At 40.5% G+C, this 16,847-nt stretch overlaps 1 pseudogene; it reads left to right on the forward strand.

The window, feature by feature from the left end:
• LOC143385991 (KAT8 regulatory NSL complex subunit 3-like) overlaps positions 1-15,368 on the forward strand; it is a 31,306-nt pseudogene extending 15,938 nt beyond the window's left edge.
• The last annotated feature ends 1,479 nt before the right edge of the window (positions 15,369-16,847 follow it).

Genomic DNA, 16,847 nt, shown 5'->3' on the forward strand with positions numbered 1-16,847 from the left:
GGGTCTCCCTCCATTACCATGCAATTTCCTTTTCTTCTCCCTTTCCCTCCCACCTCATGTATCTGTTAAGTGTTAATCTTTTCTTCCTGCTCTTCCTCCCTGCTCTGTTCTTAGTTGTTCTCATTATATCAAAGAAGACATTTGGTATTTGTTATTTAGGGATTGGCTAGCTTCACTAAGCATAATCTGCTCTAGTGCCATCCATTTTCCTGCAAATTCTATGATTTTGTCATTTTTTAGTGCTGCATAATACTCCATGGTGTATAAATGCCACATTTTTTTTAATCCATTCATCTATTGAAGGGCAACTAGGTTGGTTCCACAGTCTAGCAATTGTGAATTCTGCTGCTATGAACATCAATGTAGCAGTATCCCTTTAGTACGCTCTTTTAAGGTCTTCAGGGAATAGTCCGAGAAGGGCAATAGCTGGGTCAAATGGTGGTTCCATTCCCAGCTTTCCCAGGGATCTCCATCCAGCTTTCCAGATTGGCCATACCAGTTTGCAGTCCCACCAGCAATGTAAAAGAGTACCCTTTTCCCCACATCCTCTCCAGCACTTGTTGTTGTTTGATTTCATAATGGCTGCCAATCTTACTGGAGTGAGATGATATCTTAGGGTGGTTTTGATTTGCATTTCTCTGACTGCTAGAGATGATGAGCATTTTTTCATGTACTTGTTGATTGATTGTATGTCTTCCTCAGAGAAGTGTCTGTTCAGGTCTTTGGCCCATTTGTTGATTGGGTTATTTGTTTTCTTATTGTTTAATTTTTTGAGTTCTTTGTATACTCTGGATATTAGGGCTCTATCTGAAGTGTGAGAAGTAAAAATTTGTTCCCATGATGTAGGCTCCCTATTTACCTCTTTTATTGTTTCTCTTGCTGAGAGAAAACTTTTCAGTTTAAGTAAGTCCCATTTGTTGATTCTTGTTATTAACTTTTGTGCTGTGGGTGTCCTATTAAGGAATTTGGAGCCCGACCCCACAATATGTAGATCGGAGCCAACTTTTTCTTCTATCAGATGCAAAGTCTCTGATTTGATATCTAGCTCCATGAGCCACTTTGAGTTAACTTTTGTGCATGGTGAGAGGAGGGGATTCAGTTTCATTTTGCTGCATATGGATCTCCAGTTTTCCCAACACCATTTGTTGAAGATGCTATCCTCCCTCCATTGCATGCTTTTAGCTCCTTTATCAAATATAAGGTAGTTGTAGCTTTGTGGATTAGTCTCTGTGTCCTCTATTCTGTACCATTGGTCCACCCGCCTGATTTGGTACCAGTACCATGCTGTTTTTGTTACTATTGCTCTATAATATAGTTTTAAATCTGGTATCGCTATACCGCCTGATTCACACTTCCTGCTTAGAATTGCTTTTGCTATTCTGGGTCTTTTATTTCTCCATATGAATTTCATGATTGCTTTATCTATTTCTACAAGAAATGCCGTTGGGATTTTGATTGGCATTGCATTAAACCTATAGAGAACTTTTGGTAATATCGCCATTTTGATTATGTTAGTTCTGCCTATCCATGAACAGGGTATATTTTTCCATCTTCTAAGATCTTCTTCTACTTCTCTTTAGGGTTTTGTAGTTTTCATTGTATAAATCTTTCACCTCTTTTGTTAGGTTGATTCCCAAGTTTTTTTTTTGTTTTTTTTTTGAGGATATTGTGAATGGAGTGTTTTTCCTCATTTCCGTTTCAGAAGTTTTGTTGCTGATATACAGAAATGCCTTTGATTTATGAGTGTTGATTTTATATCCTGCCACTTTGCTGAATTCATTTATTAGTTCTAGTAGTTTTTTTGGAGACCCTTTTGGGTCTTCTAGGTATAGAATCATGTTGTCCGCAAATAGTGATAATTTAAGTTCTTCCTTTCCTATTTTTATGCCTTTAATTTCTTTCATCTGTCTAATTGCTCTGGCCAGTGTTTTGAGAACTATATTGAATAGAAGTGGTGATAGAGGGCATCCCTGTCTTGTTCCAGATTTTAGGGGGAATGCCTTCAATTTTTCTCCATTGAGAATGATGCTAGCCTGAGGCTTAGCATAGATAGCTTTTACAATGTCGAGGTAAGTTCCTGTTATCCCTAATTTTTCTAATGTTTTGAACATAAAGGGATGCTGTACTTTGTCGAATGCTTTTTCTGCGTCTATTGAAATGATCATATGGTTCTTATCTTTAAGTCTATTGATGTGGTGAATAACATTTATTGATTTCCATATATTGAACCATCCTTGCATCCCAGGGATGAATCCTACTTGATCATGGTGCACAATTTTTTTGATGTGCCTTTGTATCCAATTCGCCAGAATTTTATTGAGGATTTTTGCATCTAGGTTCATCAGAGATATTGGTCTGTAGTTTTCTTTCTTTGAGGTGTCTTTGTCTGGTTTTGGAATCAGGGTGATGTTGGCATCATAAAATGAATTTGGCAGAGCTCTCTCTTTTTCTATTTCCTGAAATAACTTGAAAAGTATTGGTATTAATTCTTCCTTATAGGTTTTGTAAAACTCCGCTGTATACCCATTCGGTCCTGGGCTTTTCTTGGTTGGAAGTCTTTTGATTGCTTCTTCTATTTCATCTATTGATATTGGTCTGTTTAAGTTGTGAGTATCCTCCTGACTCAGTCTGGGCAAATCATATGACTTAAGAAATTTATCGATGTCTTCACTGTCTTCTATTTTATTGGAATATAGGTTTTCAAAATAATTTCTAAATGTCTTCTGTATTTCTGTAGCATCTGTTGTGATATTGCCTTTTTCATCCCGTAAGTTAGTAATTTGAGTTCTCTCTCTTTTTCTCTTCATTAGCATGGCTAAGGGTCTGTCGATCTTATTTATTTTTTCAAAGAACCAACTTTTAGTTTTGTTAATTTTTTCAATAGTCTCTTTTATTTCAATTTCATTGATTTCCGCTCTGATTTTAATTATTTCTTGCCTTCTGCTACTTTTTCTGTTGTTTTGTTCTTCCTTTTCTAGGGATTTGAGATGAAGTGTGAGCTCATTTATTTGTTGGTTTTTCCTTTTTTTGAGGAATGACCTCCAAGCGATGAATTTCCCTCTTAAAACTGCTTTCATTGTGTCCCATAGATTCCAATATGTTGTGTCTGTATTTTCATTTATCTCTAAGAATTTTTTGATTTCCTCCTTTATGTCTTCTGTAACCCATTGATCATTCAGTAACATATTCTTCATTTTGAATGTGATGTAAGATTTTTCCTTCCTTCTTTTATCATTGATTTCCAGTTTCATTCCATTATGATCAGATAAAATGCATGTTATTATCTCCACCCCTGTATATTTACTGAGGGTTTTCCTATGGCATATTATATGGTCTCCTTTTGGGAAGGATCCATGTGCTGCTGAGAAGAAAGTATATCCACTTGATGATGGTTGATATATTCTATATATGTCAGTTAGGTCTAGGTTGTTGATTGTGATATTGAGTTCTATAGTTTCTTTATTCAACTTTTGTTTGGAGGATCTGTCCAATGGTGAGAGAGGTGTGTTGAAGTCACCGATAATTATTGTGTTGTGGTCTATTTGATTCTTGAACTTGAGGAGAATTTGTTTTATGAATGTCGCAGCACAATTATTTGGTGCATAGATATTGATAATTGTTATGTCTTGTTGGTGAATGGTTCCTTTTAACAGTATATAATGTCCTTTTTTATCCCTTTTGATTAACTTAGTCTTGAAGTCAATTTTATTTGATATGAGAATGGCCACCCCTGCTTGCTTACGAGGACCTTGTGCGTAGTATATTTTTTCCCAACCTTTCACCTTCAGCCTGTGTATGTCTTTTCCAATCAGATGTGTCTCCTGGAGGCAGCATATTGTTGGATTTGTTTTTTTAATCCATGTTACCAGCCTATGTCACTTTATTGGAGAATTTAAGCCATTAACGTTTAGAGTTACTATTGATATATGGTTTGTACTACCAGCCATATTTGTTTATTTATCTTTTTTTTTTTAATTTAGTTTGTTTCTCCATGGTTAGCTTTCCTCCCACCCTCTGTCATTATAGAGGCACTTCCCACTGATGGTTTTGGTTATTGTTTTTCATTTCTTCCTCGTGTAGTGTTTTGCTCCAGATGCTTTGCAATGCTGGTTTTCTGGCTGCAAATTCTTTTAGCTTTTGTTTATCATGAAATATTTTTATTTCGTTGTCATACCTGAAGCTTAATTTTGCTGGATACAGAATACTTGGTTGGCATCCATTGTCCTTCAGTGTTTGAAATACGTGGTTCCAGGATCTTCTTGCTTTCAGTGTCTGTGATGAAAAATCCATTGTTAACCTTATTGGTTTACTCCTGAATGTAATCTACCTCCTTTCTCTTGAAACTTTTAATATTTTCTCCTTGTTCTGTATATTGGATATCTTTATAACAATGTGTTTTGGCATTGGTCTACTGTGATTTTGTGTGCTCGGTGTTCTGTATGCATCCACAATTTGTATATCCGTTTCCTTTTTTATTTCTGGAAAGTTTTCTGTAATTATTTCATTCAGCAGGTTACTCATTCCCTTGGTGTGAATCTCTGTACCTTCTTCTATCCTGATGACTCTTAGGTTTGGTTTTTTTATGTTATCCCATATCTCTTGGATGTTTTTCTCGTGATTTTTAACCAGCCTTTCTGAATTGGCTAGGCTCTTTTCAAGATGATATATTTTGTCTTCATTATTTGACGTTCTAGCTTCTACTTGCTCCACTCTGTTAGTGATACTCTCAATTGAGTTTTTAATTTGGTTTATCGTTTCCTTCATTTCTAGAATTATTGTTTGATTTTTTTTTATAAACTCTATCTCCTGATAAAGATGCTTAACTTCTTCTTTTATCTGTTTATGTAATTCATTTTCAAAGTGTTCTTTCACTGTTTGGATTTGCTGTCTCGTATTCTCTTTAAGGTTTCATTCCATCTGTCTAAGGTATTCCTTGAGTTCTTTATATGACCATTTTTCTGCTGACTCTTGGTCCGCCTGAATATTTAGGCTGTCCTGCATTGTTTGTACTCCTTTTCTTCCTTGCTTTTTTATGCTGCTCATATTACTTCTTGATCTGTTTAATTGCTGAGTTACTGTTTACTCTTATAAATTTATTTGATGCTTGGGAGAAAAGATATTAGAAGCGAAGGGAAGAAGTCACTAAAGAGAATGAGAGTAGGCAGGTGGAATTCAAGGAAGGGGGAATAAGAAAATTGAAAAGAAATGAAAAGACAAAAGAAACAAAAACAAAAAAAAATAGAAAATAAAAAAAAGAAAGAAAAGAAGAGAAAAAGAATTTTTTTACAAAAATAATAATGTTAATAATAAAAAATGAATATTAAAACTTAAAAAAATAATAATTAAATAAAAAAATTAAAAAGAAATTAAAAACATTGAAAAAAGTTAAAGAACAACAACATATTAAAATTTAAAATTAAAGAAAAAGAAAAAAAGAAAAAGAAAAAAAATGAATAATAATAATAAATGCAGTCTTAGAGTTCGATTGACTTCTCTTCCAGTAGGTGGAGCTGTGCCCACTGGGCCAAGCTTCTCCTCTCAATAGGTGGGAATCATTAACAGTGCAGCAGCTCTTTCTCCCAGACTGGGCGGGTCTCCAACCCTGAGTATCTAGGGCCTTCTATTGTGTTTCCTCAAGCCAGGCCGCACTCAGCTGTGATGCTCACCACAATACTGGCTACACGCCAGGCCTGCTGTTCCTGGGAGCCCTGTCCCACTGTTTTCAATGCAGTTATCTCCTCCGCCCATGACCTCAGTTCTCTGCCAAGGTGGTATCCCATGCAAATGGTGACCATTCGTTCCCTATGTCGGGTGACCAACGCAACGGGTGGGTCCTGACTGTCTCTCCCAATCCCCGTTTCAAACCTGTGGCCACTGCCTATGAAGGCTCGGTTGACTTTTACCTCTGTAAGTTCATAAGGGCCAATCAGTTATTTCAGCGGAATAGTTAGTGCTGAGTCACTGGAAGCGATCGAACCGGAGCTTGAATGCAGCCGATCTGGGCTCAGTGTGTGTGTTCTGTGGGGCCCTGACTTTATACCCCAGATCCACGTCAGCTCAGGATTGCCTAGTGATCCTGAGCAAACAGCATTTAGACAATTTACGGCTCCTGCAGTTGAAGTTGTCAGAGACTTGATCTCTCCGCACCTGCCACCATGTTATATCTCCTCAATGGTATTCATGTTACCCTTACAGCTTCCTGGCTTAAGCAAGTTATTGGGATTATACAAACTGCTGCTTCTGTTTCCAGTCCAGATTTCTAGAAATAAAACCCTGCCACCATTGCCTCCGCCTCTGGGTTGCGCTCACGGGAGCCGTGCTTGTCTGTGACCGTATCAGAGCCCCCGCGGCCGTGGCCTCCGCAGCTCTCAGCCCGGTGCCGGCCCCGGGACCCAAGTGGCTGCCGCCGCGGCTCTCCACCTTCCCCCTCCGGAGCACTGGGCCCCTCGCAGGGGGGTGCAGAACGACCCCACTGCAGGCTCTGCCCGAAGGTGCAGCAGCGAACAGGGGACCAAGGCGCAGCTTTCGGAGAACAGAACTCGACAGGCAGCCCAGCTCCAACCTCTAGATGCGGCTGCTGGACAATGTATACAGAGACATCAACACCGTGATCCGAAAGCAAATGGCGGCTCCCGCGGAGTGGATTTTCAGCAGCGAAACCACAGCCTGGCTCTTTTTCGATCTCTTTGTTCTTCCTGCTGCTTAGCAAAGTGGTCCACTACAGATTAATGGTGAAAGGAGCTCTAACAAGCTGCGCAAAATCTCGATTAAAGCTGCTGCTCTGAGTACCATGCTCAACACTTCAACAACCTCTGTACGCAGCGGCCATCTTCCTGTCGAATGTGTCAGAAATGCTTCTTGACTTTTCTCATTGATTCCCATAACAGGATTCCTGTTGGTTTGTCTTATCACCACTGATAATCCCTTGCTCATGTGGTTATCATTGATTTATTAATTATTGATTTCCCTTAGTAATAGGGAGAAGGTCCTTGGGACACTGTAAAATATGCTTTTGTCAATGTAGTTTCACTGGAGTTTGCATTTTTAAATGCCCTATTGAGGATTATATACCCTGTTGAGGATGAATGAATGTAGATATTATTCGTATGAAAACTTTTTTTGATGTATTTTGGAGTACAAGCACAGCTGAAATTAGGAATGAGTTGGCTGTTCTTTTCTTATGATGCTGGAGTGCAGACAGCTTTAGTTATGTTGACATGGAATATACTGAAAATGAGGGTGTGGCTTTTATTGACATTGTTTTTCGTAGTAATTCAGATATTCTCATCTACATGAGAAAGAGATGATTTGCTGTAGGGAGTAGAGGGAGTTAGGACTACTGTTCCTCAGAGTTACCTTGTGGGATTCTTAAACATTTGCCTCATTTTTTTTAATTTTTTTTTATTTTGCAGTACTGGGGATTGAACCCAGGGATTCTCCACAACCTAGCTGTATCTCCAGCACTTTTAATTTTTGATCATGATGAAGGGTATAACTAATTTGCTGAGCTAGATCTCAGACTTTCAATCTTAAGGCTCTGTCTCCTCAGTAGTTGGGATTACAGGTGTTGCTGCATACCTGGCTGCGTGGTGCTGAGAGTGTTGGACAGATAACATTAATAATGTCCCCTTTGCTTAGAAATTTGGGCACTCACTGTCTTCATCTGAATGTTGGGACCTGATTTTCTCTTTGTCAGGATTCCCAATCAGAAGTTGGGGGTTTTAAGGCTAGTTTTCAAAGTAGGGAATCCAGTCAACATAGTCATTTTCTCTTATCCCGTAGAACTAGCCTAGGACCCCCTTACATCTTGTAAACTATTAACCTCAGGGTTGGAGGCTGGGCCAAGTGACCTCTCAGTGAGGCCTAGCAGTCCAGATGGACTTCACCTGTTCAGACTGAGGTGTGGTATTTGTGGAGGGGATGAAGCAGGCACCATGCTTAATTTTCCACATGGATTGTTTTGTTCAATCCCATGACTACCTGAATGAGGTATTATGATTCTCCCTTTTTGCAATGTGAAAACAGGCTCAAGAAAGGTTGCATCACCTGCCTGAGGGCTAATAAATGCTGTTTCATTGGTGCAGAGAATGACAGATGAAAAATCCTTTCTTATTTTCATAGGATGCTATGGATTATTTTATAAGAATTTTCTTCTTTCTGTCTCTTAGAATAAGCAAGGCAAAGAAGAAATCAGAAGGGTTGTCTCAAAGGATGGTGGACAGATGTATTCAGGTGAACACTTGTCTCATTTGTCTCATGTTTCTCTCAGCAAGGCCCTCTTCTTTTGCCATTGAGGTTCAGCCTTGTTGGCAGCAGCTTGCTGAATGGTGTGGGAGTATCCAAGAGGGCTTCTGATAGGCCTAAATCATAAGTAAAAGAGAGTGGCAACCTTAAAGGAGGGTGAACCAGTAAGAGAGAGGGTCTGTGGGAGAATGGTGGAGGGTATGTATAGAGGCACCTGGCTGTTTGGGAAGGCTGGGTTTTGTTGCAGGCACTGTGAGATGGGGAACAGCAGCAGCACACCTGAAACAGAAGCAATGGAGGAGTCACATTAGCTTCACATTGTCTGGTGGTTCCTGTTGTCAGGTGGAGGACCCATCTGCCTGGCTTCTTTTTGTACTAGGATGAGATTGTGGACTTCCTGATGGGAGTGCTTACTTGCTGTAAGGGTCTCGAGGGCTGTGAGCCTTGGCATCAGGATGCTAAGAAGAAGCCTCATGATGTGGCCTGCAGAGACTTGGCATTTGAAGTCCTTGAGTGGGGCAGTCAATCTGCTTCCCCAGCTGCCATGCTGCCCTCCTCACCCTTGCGCTCAGAGGTAGAGTGGGTGGGGAGGGAGCACTCTTGGTGGTTGTGAGGACCTCACAGTGGGCTCTCCAACCTTCTGGCGATGCCTTTGAGTTCTTCTGAGGAAGCTCTAGGGGCTCCTGCTGACTGTGGTCAAACCCAGGCAGACTTGACTCATCTCTTGGCCTTCTCACTCCTGAGGATCTTTCCAGAGTGTCCAGTAGCCACACCTCCCATTCCATGACCATCATGCCCACAATGACCTCTGCTCAGAAGTCAAGAACAGGTGCTCCCAGATGCCCAAGAGAGATGCGCAGTGTAAAGAATCTATGCTGACCCACAAACCAGCCCAGGGTATAGGCTCAGGGACCTCTCTCAGATTCTTTATACTGCAGTGGTTTCACATGGCAGTTAGAAAGCACTGGGTCTGCAGCTTTGCTCAGGAGGATACGAGAGGCTCCTTTCCCACCTTCCTGTCCAGGCAGAATTAGGTTGCAATGAGTGGCTGTTGTGCCTGCAGCTTTCAGAAAGCAAATGGGGAGGCAGAGGTGTGGAGGACACAGGCAAGGAATCAACCAAAGGCAGTGGGCACAGCACACAAAGGAGCAGCAGAGCAAGAGCCACAATGAAAGATGCAGTAGGAGAGAAGGAGGAAAACACCAGGTGAAACAACCACAAAAGTGCTCTTGAGTTAAATTCCCAGTACTCCACCAAAAAAGAATTTTAGTCTTTTCCTTTAATACTTTCAGTGTATAATCTGAAAAGTCAGCTGCTCTTGAGGTTCCCTAATATGTGGTAAATTCTTGTTTCTGTCTTTCAGATCATCTTGGTTTTTAATTTCTGACTATAGTGTGTCTCAGTGTGGAGCCCATCTATCCTAATTAAGGAGGAGGCAGAGTGGGACATTAGAAATAGGATTAACTTTCAAGTTTTTCCTACTTACATTTTTTTGAGTTTCTTGTATGTATAGGTTAATCTCTTTCATTGAAATAAGAAACTTTGGACTTTTACAATTTTTAAAAATATTTCCTTTGTCATGATTTGGGTCTTAGATGCCCACCAATAATTTGTTGAAGGCTTGATCTCCAAGCAGCAATGTTCAGAGGGGAGAAATATTGGGTGGGGGGATTGAATCCTGAGAGCATTTACCTCATGAATAGATTAATTCATGGATGGATTCAAAATTAATGGGCTATCCAGAGGCCATGGAGACTTTGGAGGTGGAAACTTATTGGAGAAAGGTTACTGTGGGTGTGTTCACAAAGAGGTTATTTTGTCCTTGATCCCATCCTCTTTATGCTACCTGGCCACCACGACATGAGCATCCTCCTCTGACATATGCTCCTGCACTTTGATGTTTTGCCTCATGACAGATCCCAAAAGGGTGAAATCAAGTGACTATGGACTGGCAACTTTGAAATTTGTGGTTCAAAATAAACCTTTCCTCCTTTAAAATTGTTTATCTCAGATATTTTATCACAACAGCAGAAAGATGACTAACAAACCTTTTGTCTATCTCTTCTCCTGGCATTTCCACTACATGTATACTGGTGGACTCACTGATAACTCATAAGTCTCTGAGGCTTTGTTCCTTTTTTCTTTCTATTTGTTAGACTACATAATCTCTATTCTCATATCTTCCAGTACATTAACCCTTTCTTCTGCCAGATCAAATGCATTGTTGAGTCTTTCAGTGTACTTTTTATTTCATGTATTTTAGTTTTCAACTCTAGAATTTCTATTTTTTTAATATTTTCTGTCTTTCTCTACTTGGTGAGATATCACTAACATACTATTAAAAAATTCTTTCCACAGGATTTCCTTTTACTTTTTGTCTTGAGAATTGAACCAAGGAACTTCTATGCTAAGCACAAGCTTTACTTCTGAGCTATGCTCCCAGCCTTTTGTATTCTTTGATCATATTTATAGTAGCTAACTTGAAGTCAATGTCTAAGAAATCCCATCATCTGAGTTCCCTCAGAGACAGTTTCTGGTGGCTAATAATTTGTGCAAGTTTTTTCTTTCTTTATATGTTTTATGATTTAAAATTTAGTTTTTAGTAACATTATTTGGCAATTCTGAAAAGTAAAAATTCTATCCTCCAAGGTTTGTTGTTGTTGTTGCTGTTTGTTTTAGTGACATTCCTGGGATAAATCTGTAGTATATATTTCCTGTAACATGCAGCCAAATGAAATCTTTCTTCAGTTAGTGATTTATAATACTTGGACAAAGATTTCCTAAACCCCTTTACCTTGCAAACTTTCACCCATTGTCAAGGAGTTTACCTTCAGTCCCCTGGAAGTTTTCAACTCTTTCTTGGTACTTACTTCCTGCCTATACATGGCCTCAAGATCAGCAAGAAATTGGAAACCTTCCTTGGTCTTTCTTGAGCATATCATAGATTTTTGGATCCCTAGAAATATATTAGAATTTTCAAAGTTTTTTTTTTTTTTTTTTTTTTTTTAATATCTTACTGCTGGCACAAATCACGAGCCACTCAAACAGGAACAAACTTTATTTCCGAACTCCCATGTATGCCACCCACGTGGCTTTCTTCCAGGTCACACCACACCAACTGGAACTCCCTCCCCCGGGCTGCACACCAGCACTCACTCTTGAAACCCAGAACTCAAAAGGAACTCCAAAGTATCCGGTGCTGGATGCAGCAAGAGCCATACTATTACTGGACAGTAAAGGTCTAATATACAATTGAATCAATCCAGCATCATCGTAATGTCTCGCCTCTCAACTATTACTTCTGGCAAAATGCTAGGGGTCATTCTGACTTCGCTGTGGCTCTCAACATCTTACCTCCTTAATCATCTGTTTAACTTCATGGCCAGCACTTTGTTTGCTCCAGCTGGTATCAGTGTATTTAGACAGCTGTGATGTTAAGCAATTGAAGCTTATTGAGACTGACAAACATCCTGGCGATAGGAATTTTCCATGCAGAGAGCCCAAAATAGGATTAATAATGTCCTAGGTGTGGGGGCTTTTCCATGGAGAGAGCTCCATGTTGGGATAAATAACAACATACTGTTAATGAGTTTTATCAGGCAACTGTACCAATCTCCTTGGTATTGGCAATTGAACCCAGGGGAATTACCACTGAACAACATCCCTCGTCATAATTGAAATTGAGACTGGATCTCACTAAGTTACTTAAGGCCTTGCTAAGTTTCTGAGGCTCATCTTCAACTTGTGATCCTCCTCCTTCAGCCTCCCAAGTTGTGATTACAGGTGTGTGTCATAGAGCCCAGTTACAGGCAATATTTTGGGGGATGGAGCTTTCTAAGAAGTTTACACCTCAATCTTTTCTTTCTACCCCTGGAGTTTTTTTTCTTTCTTTTTCTTTCCTTTCCTTTTCTTTACTTTCTTTTTTTTTTTTTTTTTTTGAATAATAGGGATTGAATCCAGGACACTACTACACTACTGTAGATCTTGATACCCAGCATAAAATAACTCTCTCTCTCTCTCTCTCTCTCTCTCTCTCTCTCTCTCTCTCTCTCTCTCTCTCTCTCCCACATACACACAACTTTATGAATCACTCCAAATTGCGGTGGGATGGGTACCTTTGGAAAAAGCCAGTGGGAAGACAGGACTCACCTTAAACCCTGGTGCCTGGCTTGTTCTCTAGGTCCCTTCCCTTGGGAGATGCCATATTTTGAGCACCTTGAAGATCGAAGTTGCATAGTTCCTTGAAACTTAACAGCAAGAATATTATCCTATTTTTACTTTACAGATAAATTGAAGCTCAAAAAGGTCAAGTCATGTCCTTAAGGTTAGAACACCATGGGTGACAGAGAGAAATCCTACTTTAGAGTGCAGGATACTCTGATGTTGCCCATCTCAACATCCTGACTCTCCAGCTAGTGATGGGGTGGCAGAGAAGCCAGTGATGGTGGTGTCCATCATTATAATTTTTGAGCATAGTAAGTTTGATCCTCCTATTTTATAGCCCTCTTACCCAGGAAATTACCCTTTAGAGGCAGTCACAGAGAAAAGAACAAGAGTAAAGTCATAGATATGGTTTCCCCTGATACTCACCTGCTGAAGTGGCTCACAGGTTACTCCTGCCGTTCTAGGGCCAGAGCTTCCAGGCAGTGCACCAAAACTCACGATTGCTAGATTAAGTCTGCCTGAGACTTGTTGGCTGGTGCTATTTGACCATCCACTATACATGCTCAGCTCAGTAGAGCCAACACATGGGCCTAGGTGCCTTGAGCCCATGCAGTCCACTACAAGTCAAGGGTGGTCCAGGGAGGGCAGGTTGGCAGGTCACCAAATGCCCTGGCATCCTGACAAGTCTAGAACTTGAACTCTTCCCACTGAGCAAAAAAAGAACATAGTCATTATCAAAAAAGTCATAGTAGACATACTTTATTGTGGTATTTCATAATTGTTAAGCAAATCATAACTACAGCACATTTTCAAATGAGGAATCATCTATGCCATATAATCTCATCACAACCTCACAAGCACTCTGAGAGATAACCACAGACCACTTTTGGGGGGTGTTGAGGGAGATGACCCAGTAAGTTCCACTGACATGGCTCTCTGCTCCAGGTCTTCAACACCCTAGGTCTGCAGGACAGATTTAACAACCGTGGCTGTAAAATGAGAAATCAGGCTATCCCCTCTGTACACACCAAAGCAAGAGGGGTCTATTTTGGTATGGGCAGAAAGGTTTCTCATTGCTACAATGGCCCCAGTTCAAATTTCCACTGGAGAAAGAGTAGTACAATGACCACCAGCCCCTTTTTCCCTCTGTCCTACTTGCTGCTGGCCAGGCTCCATGACCTTTGGCCATGATGAAGGCATGGCTGCATCTGCTTCCTCTAAAGAAATAGATCCAATCTGCTAACCTGGGAGCCTCTCTTATGAGCTATCCCCAGATCTCAGTGATCACAGTGTGGCTGTTGCCTTCATATGAGTGACACACAGGACACAAAGCAGTGTCCTTGAAGATCCACTGGGTGCAAGAGCTGCAGAAGTGTGAGTGGCCACAAGAGTCAAGACAGGTGCTGGCAACATGGTGGAAGCAGATGATGCACTTGTCCCCAGTGTGATTTGGAAAGAAGAGAACATACAGAGGGGGTCATGGGAGGCAAGGGGTTGGCCACTACTCATGATCTGATCACAGGGCTGAGAAGTGTGCTGTCTTCTGAGTATGACCTCATGTGAAAATTCCAGGAAGGAAACTGTAATACATATAGTTGTCCTTCCATAGCCTAACTTTTGCATCCCATGGTTACCTGTGGCCTGAAAATATTAAATGGAAACATCCAGAAAAAAAGATAGTTTTAAATGATTGGTGCTACGCTATGCCATCTACTTGTCCTATTTTATTATTTGTTAACGTTAATCTCTTACTAAGTTCATAAATTCAACTTCTTCATAGGCATGTGTAGGAAAAAAAACCCAAGTATATAGGGCTACCCATTGTTTCAGGATTCAGAGGGACACATGAAACATGCCCCTAGGAGTAAAAAGATCATGAAATTCCAATTTTCATAAAAGGAAAACAAAGTTCAGCACTTCTTCATCTGCACATGTGTGCACACCTATGATAAAAATAGTGGAAAGAATCCACCAAGAGTTGATGGTTGAAAAGAATTTTTTTTCTTAGCTAGACAGTGATCCATACCTATAATCCCAGTGGTTCAGGAGGCTGAGGCAGTTGGATTCAAATTTAACATCAGTCTAAGCAATTTAGTGAGGCATTAAGCAGCTTAGCAAGACCTGGCTAAAATTTAAAAAATGGCTGGGGATATGGCTCAGTGGTTAAGTGCCCCTAGGGTCAATCCCTGGTAACATTAGAAAAATATCTTTATCCCTTAATCTTATTTCTATTTGGAAAAGTCTTACAATGAATGCGGACTTGTTTTCTACATCAAAAGCATAGCTCATGATGATGCTCTAACAAGAGCACTGTCACTCATAAAGCATGCCATTGCTCTAGAAGGCACAACTTCTAGGTCTCTAGCAGGCAGAATTGTGATTGGGGGGCCAAATTCTGTGGAAGACCTGGCCCAGGGGTCAGAATGACTTGATGTCTGAGAAATCAGGGCTTGGGCTTCCTCACACCTCACTCCATGGATGGGTGCTGGGGTTTGGGTAGTCCACTAACCCTCAGGCTCAGGCACAGACTCCTCATTAAGGACCGCTAGTATGGCTGTGGAACACAGGCTGGCTGTGAGCTCTGAGAAAGAGAGGGAGTGTCAGGACTATGTGTGTAGCCCTAGGCGCTCCATTCCACCTGTTCCTGCTGAAAAGCATGCATTTCCCTCTCCCCAGCCCTGTCCTGCCACAGCCTGTGCTGTGTCTCACCCAGTATATGCATGGCCACCACCACCACCCAGAAGCAGACAACATTCCCGGAGAGCCCAACACCTCAGGCAACACCTTTGCCCACGTTGCTCTCTGCTACTCCAGGTCCTGGCACAAGAAGGGCGGCAGGCTGCAGACTGACTTGCCACATGAGGCCCACACGAAGGTCACCACACCAGCTGCCTTTTGTGGCACTTGCTGATAAATGGATGGAAATGGAAAACAACAAGATTCATAAGGTGAAAGGTTAAATGCTTCTCTCATATGGGGAAGCTAGAGTGAAAGAGGCTGATCAAAGCAGAGGAAAGCCTGTGATAGTGGATGGGCCACCAGTGGAGTGGAAAAAGATTGTCAGAGGAAGGTGGAGGGATAGAGAAAGAGAGGTATTGTGGAATGAAATGGACTGAATTATATTTATATATGAATATACAACAGTGAATTTCAACTTTATGTACATCTATAAAACACCAGTTTGAAAACTAATAAATTAATAAACAGAAGACCAGTAGAGGAAGGAGAGAGGAAGAGAATACTATGTCGTTTCACCATACAATAGCATTTGGATTTCTCCCTTCTGTTTTAACATTTGGTATTTCATAGCTCTATATAGCAGCTCACATTTAAGAAATATCCACCATGTCCTAGCCACAGTGATACAGTCTTCATTAGATACCTCTATGACCTTATTAGGCAAGACTTTTTTTTCTCATATGCATTTTACAGATAAAGAAACAGAAGACGAACCATGTAAACTAGAAGGGACAGTTGTGGATTTTGTAGAATTCATCTATCTGTGATCTTTTCAATATTCCCTTTGCTATACAATCTATATAATCAAAAATATGTCCACCAGTTTATCCAGTCTCATACAGTAGGATACTTGGGTTGCCCCTAATATCTCTGATTGTGAATAATATTGATAAAGTTAGGACTATTACTGTTTTCCCAAAATTTTCCTTAGAAATGGAATTTCTAGTGAAAAACCAAACACTTAGTATGATTTAGCATGTCCTATGTATGCATGAATTAGCAATAACCATACCTATTTTAGTTACTGTTCTAATTTCCCATTCCTGCAAAGCACTGTTTTCTTCCAAGAGAATATCATATCCATTTATGCTACCAGCTGAGATTCAGAATGCTCATCCCCCAGTGCTTTCCCCAACCCCATCAAAGTTCAGGTTCAAATTTTCTTACTTTTTCTCCTCTGTGAAAACTATCAATTATTTTTCTAAAGAATATTCTGACACATTTTGAAGACCCAAGTGGCAGCACTTGACTTTCCTTCCCACATACACTTTTATTTTGTGTACTTAGGTATTTAGTTTCTACTTTTCTCAACATTGTGGGCAAAATTTGTTAAGTAGTTTTCCATCTGCCAGGTTCTATGTTTGATGCATTTGAGGCAATCAGATGTACAGTGAAACCTACTGTATGTATGTGTTTCCTGTTTTATTGACACAAAGGAAGAAAACTAATATTACACAGTGAACTACCAATGTTTGGGAAGGGGGAGATGAACAGTCACCCATCTCCTGTCTATTCTCCTCTCACACTATGACAAGGAAGATTTTTCAGGCTTCCTACCCTCCTTCCAAAACAGCCATGCTTCTGAATAATTATGAGCAGGTGCCAAATTGTAGTATATACACACGCATTTCTTTTGATTAGGAGAGAGGTGAGTGTGAGAGAGAAGGTGGGGAGGGTTGGATCCTGGAAAACTCATCAGT

Source organism: Callospermophilus lateralis (genome assembly GCF_048772815.1).
Source record: "Callospermophilus lateralis isolate mCalLat2 chromosome 11 unlocalized genomic scaffold, mCalLat2.hap1 SUPER_11_unloc_3, whole genome shotgun sequence".
NCBI lineage: Eukaryota > Metazoa > Chordata > Mammalia > Rodentia > Sciuridae > Callospermophilus > Callospermophilus lateralis.